General features: G+C 47.1%; 1 pseudogene; it reads left to right on the top strand.

Annotated features, from left to right (window-relative positions):
• Window positions 1-4,535: 4,535 nt before the first annotated feature.
• LOC146889071 (polypyrimidine tract-binding protein 1 pseudogene) lies at window positions 4,536-9,137 on the top strand (annotated as a pseudogene).
• The last annotated feature ends 691 nt before the right edge of the window (window positions 9,138-9,828 follow it).

The raw sequence follows: 9,828 nt of genomic DNA, 5'->3' as shown, positions 1-9,828 counted from the left end.
TCAGTTTCTTCAACATTTTCTTATGGTAAAGATAGTACTAGTGATTTTTTGTCTATGAGCATATTCAAGCTGAATGAGAGTTCTCATTTGTGGCCAGCCATGTTTGCATTGTAGCTTAATCAGTCAACCCCTACAACTTCCACAGATCATGCTCAGTACAGAAAGGGAAAAAAAAATGAAAGTACTGATCTCAGAGACCTGGGAAGGAGTGTGGAAATGGAGCAGAGGGGGTTCTAAGATTCAATAACATCTGACACATTGATTTCTAATCTGAGTCTTTAACTTGGAGTTTTCATAAATAAAACTGGCAGATTTCAATTTGTTGAAAACTGTTTGTAGTGGTATCTACTATCCCTGAAGCTCCTATGACCAAGTGGTTTGGAGCTAATATAATATGCTCCATGTAGAAACTGAACATGGACTGATGAAAGAATTCTTCATGTAAAAAAGTAGCATTTTTACCTAGACATAATAAAGACAATATACAGCAAGACAACAGCCAACATCAAACAAAATGTAGAGAAACTCAAAGCGATCCCACTGAAGTCAGGAACAAGACAAGGTTGTCCACCCTCTTTATATCTATTCAATATAGTTCTTGAGGTCCTAGCTAGAGCAGTAAGGCACCAAAAGGAAATCAGGGGGATACAAATCAGAAAAGAAGAAGTCAAACTCTCACTGTTTGCTGATGATATGATAGTTTACATAAGTGACTCCAAAAACTTTACCATAGAACTCCTACAACTCACAAACACCTTCATTGATATAGCAGGATATAAGATAAACTCAAAATAATCAGTAGCCCTCCTTTATACAGAAGATAAATTGGCTGAGAAAGGAATCAGAGAAACAGCACCCTTCACAATTGTCACAAATAACACAAAATATTTTGGGGTAACTCTAACCAAAAAAAATGAAAAATCTGTATGACAAGAACTTTAAATCTTTGAAGAAAGAATTTGAAGAAGACACCAGAAAATAGAAAGATCTCCCATGCTCTTGGGTATGTAAATTAACCTAGTAAAAATAGCAACCTTACCAAAAAGCAATCTACAGATTCAATGCAATGCCCTTCAATACCAGAAAAATTCTTAACAGACCTTGGAAGAATGGTACTCAACTTCATACAGAACAACAAAAACCACAGGATGGTCAAAACAATCCTGTACAATAAAGGAACTTCTGGAGGCATCACCATCCTGACTTCAAACTCTACTACAGAGTTACTGTAATGAAAACAGCCTGGTATTGGCTTAAAAACAGACAGGAGGACCAATGGAACTGAATTAAAGACTCAGATATCAAATTACACATCTACAAACACTATTTTTGACAAAGAAGCTAAAAATATAAAAATAAAGCATATTCAACAAATACTGCTGATAGAACTGGATATCAACATGTACAAGAATGAAAATAGATCCATATCTATTGCCATGCACAAAACTCAAGTCCAAATGGATCAAAGACCTCAACATAAAAGCAACCATACTGAACTTCATAGAAGAGAAAGTCAGAAGTATCCTTGAACACATTAGCATAGGGGATCACCGCCTAAATATAACCCCAGTATCACAGACACTGAGAGAAACAATTAATAAATGAAACTTCCTGAAACTGAGAAGCTTTAGTAAAACAAAGGAAGTAGTTTCTCAACAAGACAAAACAGCAGCATACAGAATAGGAAAAGGTCTTCAGCACCCCCACATCAGACAGACAACTAATAGCCAAAATATATAAAGAAAGTAGTCAGCAAAAGAACAAATAATCCAATAACAAATGGGGTACAGACCTAAACAGAGAACTCTCAACAAACAAATCTCAAATGGCTAAAAGTCACTTAAGGAAATGTTCAATATCCTTAGCCATCAGAGAAAAGCAAATCAAAACAACTCTGAGAATCCATGTTACACCTGTCATGACGGCCAAGACCAAAAACACTGATGACAATTTATGCTGGAGAGGATGTGGGGTAAAAAGAACATTATTCCATTGATGAAGGGGGTGCAAACTGGTAGAGCTGCTATGGATATCGGTATGGCAATTTCTCAGAAAAATAGGAAACAACCTTCCTCAAGACCCAGCAATAACACTTTTGGGTATGTACCTAAAGGATGCTCAGTCATGCCACAAGGACATGTGTTCAACTATGTTCATAGCAGCATTGTTTGTCATAGCCAGAAACTGGAAACAACCTAAAAGCCCCTCTACCAAAGAATGGATTAAAAAATTGTGGTAAATTTATGCAACGAAGTACTACACAGTAGAAAAAAATAATATCACGAAATTTGTGGGCAAATAGATGGATCAAGAAAAAAACATATTCTGTGAGGTAATCCAGACCCATAAAGACAAATATAATGTTTACTCACTAGCAAGTGACTGTATGACATAAAGCAAAGAAAAATCAGCCTACATTCCACAACCCCAGAGAATCTAGACAAAAAGGAGGACCTTTAGGGAGACATACTTAGAACTACATATGAAGGAGGAAAGGAAAAAAACTCCTGAGTAAATTGGGAGCATGGAGGTCACAGGGAAGGGTAGAAGAGGAGAAGGAAGGAACGAAGGGGAGCAGACAAAGAGGTATAACTCAACATAAACAATAAAAAGAAAAAAGAAAGCAGTGATTTTATAGCAAAACATCAATAAATCTGACAAAAAGAAAATACCAATCAATAGTTTATGTCAGTGCAGCTCATTTCCTACAGGGAAAAAAAGAGAATGGAAATAGTTGGCTTTTACAGAATTTGAGATTTTAAACTGGCAGCAAATTACCTAGGGTATGTAGAGTTTCCTTGACTTTAGTACAATTCTTACATCTGTCCTACATTTATCTTAGTGAAGTAAGGCATAAGAAGAACAGTGCACAGACAAGGAAGCAAAAAATTATCTGTGGCCTATAAAGGGAACAAATGGGTGTAAGTATACAGAGCAATGCCACTCAAGTGCCCATCACGGTGCCCATTATAGTGAAAGTGACTGGCACCGTTCAAAACTGCACTGCTCTCTCTCTGGTCATTTACTCTGAGTGTCACCACGTTAGTATTTAGGTCATCATACATGCCTCCTTTTTAAAACTGGAGGACACAGGATTCTACTCCACCTTGATTTTCACAAGGAAGCACTCCTAGGTCTGAGAATGTATGTTTTACATGGTTTCTATTGGCAGTGGGTGTTTTTCAGGCCGAGGGTATCAGCAGTGGATAGATACCTCCACATCTCAGCAACTCTGACGTGATGGAACTGTAGTTATCATCAAGAACTGAGGTCTCGTCCACACGATGGGAGATGGAAAAGGCCTATTGTGCTCAAGTGATTTATTTGAAGGACCAAGAGTTGTGTTGAGAGGCAGAATGAAATTTCTCCCACTCCAGAATTCGTAGGAGACTTTCTGAAACTATTTGTTAAATGCCCAGTTTAAAAACTATCCAGTTACCTAACTCCAAGCACTTCCTTGATTTCTGTGACTCCTTTCCCAAATCCTGTCTCTCTTTACTAAAGTCCTTGAGCTAAATCACGAAATCCACTGGGAATGCACTGGCATCTCCTCTACTCTGCCCTTTGCACAATAGCCTCTTTGAGAAGATTGGCCATGGCCACTACTTTTCAATACATTGTAATTTAGCATCATTATCTCTTTCTCTTTGGCTGAAACACTGCAAACTACAGCTAAGCCATGATGCTGTCTACCAAATAATAGTCCCAAACCCAAGGGGAAACTTCAAATCGTAAGTGGCAGTTAAGCATATGATGTGCATTGAAGAATCATGATAAAGATTTTCCAGGTACTTACTAAACTCCTCAGTGCTTGAACTCGGGATGCCAGCACTTAGAGAGTGTTAATCCTGCACCATAGAGATTTTCAACGAAAGAAAGTATAGCTCCAGGTCTAAGCGGGCAATCCTCAAGATATGAGACTATATGTGTTTTTTCCTTCATTCCAGGCAGGATATATGGGGAACACTCTCTCTCTCACACACACACACACACGTGGGGGGTGAGGGAGAGACAGACAGACAGAGAAACAGAGAGGGAGAGAGAGACAGACAGAGAAACAGAGAGGGAGAAAGAGAGACAGACAGAGAAACAGAGAGGGAGAGAGAGACAGACAGAGAAACAGAGAGGGAGAAAGAGAGACAGACAGAGAAACAGAGAGGGAGAGAGAGACAGACAGAGAAACAGAGAGGGAGAGAGAGACAGACAGACAGAGAAACAGAGAGGGAGAGAGAGAGAGACAGACAGAGAAACAGAGAGGGAGAGAGAGAGAGACAGACAGAGAAACAGAGAGGGAGAGAGAGACAGACAGAGAAACAGAGAGGGAGAGAGAGACAGAGAGTACCAGAGATAAGAGACAGACAGAACACAAGGCAAATAGACACACACAGGGAGAGGAGAGAGAGAGAGAGAGAGAGAGAGAGAGAGAGAGAGAGAGAGAGAGAGAGAGAAGCAGAGACTGCTCCAGAATAGTGAGAGGAGTGTCTCAGTGTTCAACATCAGGGACAACACTGTATCAAACAAGGAGGGCTGGGCTATTCACTCCCCTCCACTCCATCTCCTGCCATTCTGCTCTTGTTCTTACACACAGCAATTGGTTGAGGGCTGTGGTCGCAGGAGCTCTTCTCACTGCCTGTGTCCAGAACCAGTCTGCGGTCATGAGCAGCAACTCACCCTCTGCACCCAAAGGAAATGACAGCAAGAGGCTCAAAAGGGATAGCAGCAGTGTTGAGGGCCCATCGAGAGTGATCCACATCCACAGGCTGCCAAGTGATGTCACCAAAGGAGAAGTTCTCTCTCTGGCGTTGCCGTTCGGGAAGGTGTCCAATCTACTGTTTCTGAAGAGGAAGAACCAGGCTTTCATGGAGATGAACACGGAGGAGGCCGCCAACACCATGGTCAACTACTACACCTGGGTGACTCCTGTGCTGCGTGGGCAGTCTGTCCACATCCAGTTCTCCCGCTACAAAGAGCTCAAGGTGAGCAGATCCCACGACCAGGCCAGTGCTCCCAGGCAGGCAGACACCTCCAGCATGGGGGGTGAGCCCAGGCAGGGGAGTGTCTCCAGCCCGGAGGGTGCCTCCAGCCAGGAGGGTGAACCCAGGCAGGGGAGTGCCTCCGAATGGGCCTGTGCCTCCAGCAGGGCAGGTGCCACCAGCCGGGCCATTGCTTCTAGCCTGGTGGTCGCTCCCAGCCAGGAGGGCGACCACACTCATGTGGATGTCCAGCCAGGCTGCGCAGGTGCCTCCAGCCAGGTGGGTGCCCAGTCAGGCCTGCCAGCTGAGAACTCAGACGGGGCAGGAGATATGGCCTGGGCCGCCCCAGCCGCTGCTGTGGACACAGGGACCGTGGTGGCCGGGCACAGCCCTGTGCTCAGGATCCTCGTGGAGAACTACTTCTATCGTGTGACCTTGGAAGTGCTGCACCAGCTCTTCTCCAGGTTTGGCACAGTTGTGAAAATCATCATATACAGTAAGAACAGCCGGTTCCAGGTGCTGTTACAGTATGCTCACGTACTGAGTGCCCAGCGTGCCAAGCTGTTCTTGGATGGGCAGAACATCTACGACGCCTGCTGCACACTGCGCATTGCCTTCTCTGGGCTCACTGACCTCACGGTCAAGTACAACAACGACAGGAGCCGTGACTACACGCGCCCAGACCTGCCCTCGGGTGACAGCCAACCCTTGCCAGCCCAGAACAGGGCCACAGCGTTCGATGCACCTGTCGTGGCCCCAGCTTCTCCGTATGCAAGCACTGCATCACCTCAAACCTTTGCGATTCCCCAAAGGGCAGGCTTTGCCATCCCAGAAATGGGTAAGGCCCTGGCCCCGCTGGCCATACCAGAAGCGGTTGTGGCAGCGGCAGCAGCTGGAGCAGAGAGCCCAGTCGTCACCTCGGGCTCCCCGGGTGTGGCGAACGCTGTCCTCCTGGTTGCCAACCTCAACCCTGAGAAAGTCACACCCCAAAGCCTCTTTGTTCTGTTTGGTGCCTATGGCGATGTGCACCACGTGAAGATCCTGTACAGTAATAAGGAGAACGCGCTAGTGCAGATGGCTGATGGCGGCCAAGCTGAGCTGGCCCTGAGGCACCTGAATGGGCACAAACTGCATGGCAAATCTCTCTGCATCATGCCGTCAAAGCACCAGAGCGTGAAGCTGCCCCAGGAGGGCAAGGAGGACCAGGGCCTCACCAAGGACTATGCCAACTCCCCGCTGCACCGCTTTAAGAAGCCCGGATCCAAAAACTTCCAGAACATCTTCCCACCCTCTGCCACCCTGCACCTCTCCAACCTACCCAGCTCGGTCTCAGAGGAAGACCTCAAGAAACTCTTCTCCAGCAGCGGGGGGTCTGTCAAGGCCTTCAAGTTCTTCCCAAAGGACCGCAAGATGGCGCTGATCCGGATGGGCTCAGTAGAGGAGGCCATCCAGGCTCTGGTGGAGCTGCATGGTCACACTCTAGGCCAGAACCACCACCTGCGAGTCTCCTTCTCCAGAATCACCATCTAGAGGGGCCTGTCCGGCCCACTGCAGACAGCTGCTTCTTCCACTAGAGAAAAGGACACTTTAACAGCAGCTGCAGTGACCTGAACAGAACAGAGATTGGCTGCTGTCTGGTGGGTGAGGGGGGGAGAGAGAAGAGAGACAGAGAGTCAGAGAGAGAGAGAGAGACAGAGAGTCAGAGAGAGAGAGAGAGAGAGAGATCATTGTCTTCCTTGATGTTAAAAGGACTGACGACTGTGGTCACCTTGCTGGCAGTGGGAGTGGGGGCTCAAGCAGCCCTGTTATCCCTAGGAAGGGCAGGGCGCTGCCCCCTTGGAGCTCCAGACACTTGGCCACAGCAGGTGTTCTGGACTGTACATCTGGCACTTTCCCGCCCTTGAGACCTGCCTGTCCCCACCCAGACTACTGTTGTGCTTTGCAGGTGAAGTGGCCTCCAGAGACTCAATGTGTTTGAACTCGTGGATACCAGCTGGTGGCATTCTATTGAAAGGCTGTGGAGACTTTAGGAGGTGGAAGCTTCCAGGAGGAGGAGAGTCACCTGGAAGGGTGATGAGGCTTTGGAGCCCGCCCCACTTCCAGTGCTGCTCTGCTGCTTCCTGACTACCAGTGAGATGCCAACAGCCAGCCTCCTGCTCTTTGTTCCTGCTCCTGTTGCTGACACCTTTCCTTCTCCTCCAAGGTGGGCTTGTACCCTCCCCACTTCCTCCTTTATACTGGGAGGAGGGGGGTTATTTGTTCTTCAGCACTGAGAAAAGTAACAAGGCAGAATGAGATGTGGGATGGGCTGGACCATTGCTGTGAGGAACCCGGCCATGTGGTATGCAGGGATTCTAGATGGTCTGGGAGCAGGAACTTGGGAGAGTTTGGAACTTTGCCCTGGGAAGGGTCTAGAATGCTCAAGGGAGAGCTTCACGGGCCCTTCTGGTGGGAGTTTGGAAGACCAGGATGCCGGGAGAAATCCAGGTAGTCGAGGAGGCCCGGCTTGTGAGGTTTCAGAGGGAACTAAGACTCCTTTGGGAACCGGGCTGGAGACCATTTGTGTGAAATTCTAGCCAAGAGCCTAGCTGCATTTTGCTTGTGTCCTGGGAACTTGAGGGATGCAGAATTCAAAAGCAGTGGGCTGCTTCGTTTGTTGGGAGAACCTTAGGGACAGGATAGCACTCAGAGCTGTGTCGAGGTTAATGATACAATGCTCTCACACAAGCCTGCAGAGAGAGCAAGGAGTGGAGCAGACCGTCAAGGAGAGAAAAGAGGTCAAAGTTACAGACCAAGCACAGCTGTCCCTGGGAATGGAATTAGCCCCAACACAGAGACGCCTCCTGCTCTATACTGGCACAGTAGGAAAGGGGCCAGGAGGGCACTCCGTGCCCACTGGAGGCTGTGACATAGAAAAGTGAGACTGTGAGGTGAAGGAGAGTCGTGGGTTAGAACACCACTGAAGGTGGTTGCTGTTCAAAGAGAACACCTCAGAGGGCCATTTGCTCTGACTGAACTGAACCACCAAGGTAGACAGAGAACACTACTGCTTTCTCTGGTCTCGGGGAACATACGACACCTCTAGCTGGTGTGGCAACACCCTCCACCTGCTGCCTCGTTTGCAAGCACAGTAAAATGCTTACGGAAAAATAAATATATAAATAAATACATAAATACATAAGTAAATGATTGGGCAATGATAGCTTTGGGTGATAGCCGATGAAGCCACTGAAGCTAGGCAGTGTGACAGGATCATATTTCAGACAAGGAGGTCCCTGGGTTGCTGCTGCACAGCTGTGGAGGCAAACCCTAATTTGTAGGAGAGACCCCAGGATCGGGGGGGGGGGGAGGATGCCAAGAGCATGGGCCACCCCCTGAGACGAGGTGTGGCTGTAGAGTGGAGTCCTCCCAAGAGAGGGACTCTATGGACCCTGGCTGGAGGGGACGGGTCTATGCCAGACCTTTGGAACCAATCGGGTTCCCAAAGGAGCCCCAGAGGATGGACAAGAAACTGCAGCCTTCCCTCTCCTGGATTTCAGTCTTGGTTTGGTCTGATCTTTCTTTGCTGTGTCCACATATTTACTCTGTGCCATTGTGTGTTGGAAGAATAGAGATACCTGGATATACATACATACATACATATCTTATATATATACATACTAAAGACATAATGTATATTATATAGCCATCATATATAACCCGCTTTTGATTTTACAGGGGCTCACAGTTAAGAGAAGGCCTTGAGGCTCAGGAGAGACTTGTACTCTTGAACACTGTTGGAACTGTTAAAGACCGTGGGTTCCTTTGACTTTGGAATGGGTGTTGTTTGCTTTATGTAGTGGCCATGAGCCTATGGGTGCCAGGGGCAGAATGTAGTATATTAAGAACATATAGGCTCACGTGTCTGAATGCTCGTTCCTCGGCTGGTGGCGCTCTTTGGGAAGGTTTTGGATCCTTTCATAGGTGGAACGTGACTGGAAGAAGCAAGACAGCGGGGCTGGGCCCTGTGCTTCCATAGCCCAGGCCAACTTCTCATCCTCTGCTTTCCTGCTGCGATGGATGCAGAGCGACCGGCCATGTCACACCACTGCCTGCAGGCCCTCCCTGCTACAATAGACTGTATCCACTCACATGACAAAGACAATAAACCTCTCTTGCTTTAAACTGCTTCTTGCCCAGTATTTGAGCACAGCAGCGAGAGAAATAACTAATTCAGCTATAGATCCACGCTAACCACCTGAGCTGGTTAACCACTGAGGTGGGGCTCTCCTCCAGGTGAAGCTGTGCCCCTGCTTGATGGCTGGGGTAGGCAAGGACTTAGGGCAGTGGTTCTCAACTTGTGGCCCATGACCTCTGGGAGCAAAATGACCCTTTCACAGGGGTCGCCTAAGAGCACTGGAAAACACAGATGTTTACATTACAATTCATAACAGTAGCAAGATTACAGCTATGAAGCAGAGACAAAAATAATGTCACGGGGAGGCTGGAGAGATGGCTCAGTGGTTAAGAGCACTGACTGCTCTTCCAGAGGACCTGAGTTCAAATCCCAGCAACCACATGGTGGCTCACAACCATCGGAAATGTGATCTGGCGCCCTCTTCTAGCGCGCGGGCATAAATGGAGGCAGAATGTTGTATACATAACAAAAATAAATAAATCTTAGAAAAGAAATAATACTGTCACGGTTTAAAAAAAATAATCCTGTCACGGTTAGGGGTCACCACAATATGAAGAGCTGTATTTAAAGGGCCCCAGAACTAGGAAGCTTGAGAAGCACTGCCATAGGGAATGCGGGAAGGCAGCAGAGTCCTCAGAGAGACAGTGCAAACTTTCAAATGCCGTCATTTCAGCAGTC

The sequence above is a fragment of the Myodes glareolus genome, chromosome X (genome assembly GCF_982192425.1).
Source record: "Myodes glareolus chromosome X, mMyoGla1.1, whole genome shotgun sequence".
Lineage (NCBI taxonomy): Eukaryota > Metazoa > Chordata > Mammalia > Rodentia > Cricetidae > Myodes > Myodes glareolus.
The sequence above is the reverse complement of the archived record's forward strand: the minus strand, read 5'-3'. Positions and strand labels throughout refer to the sequence as shown.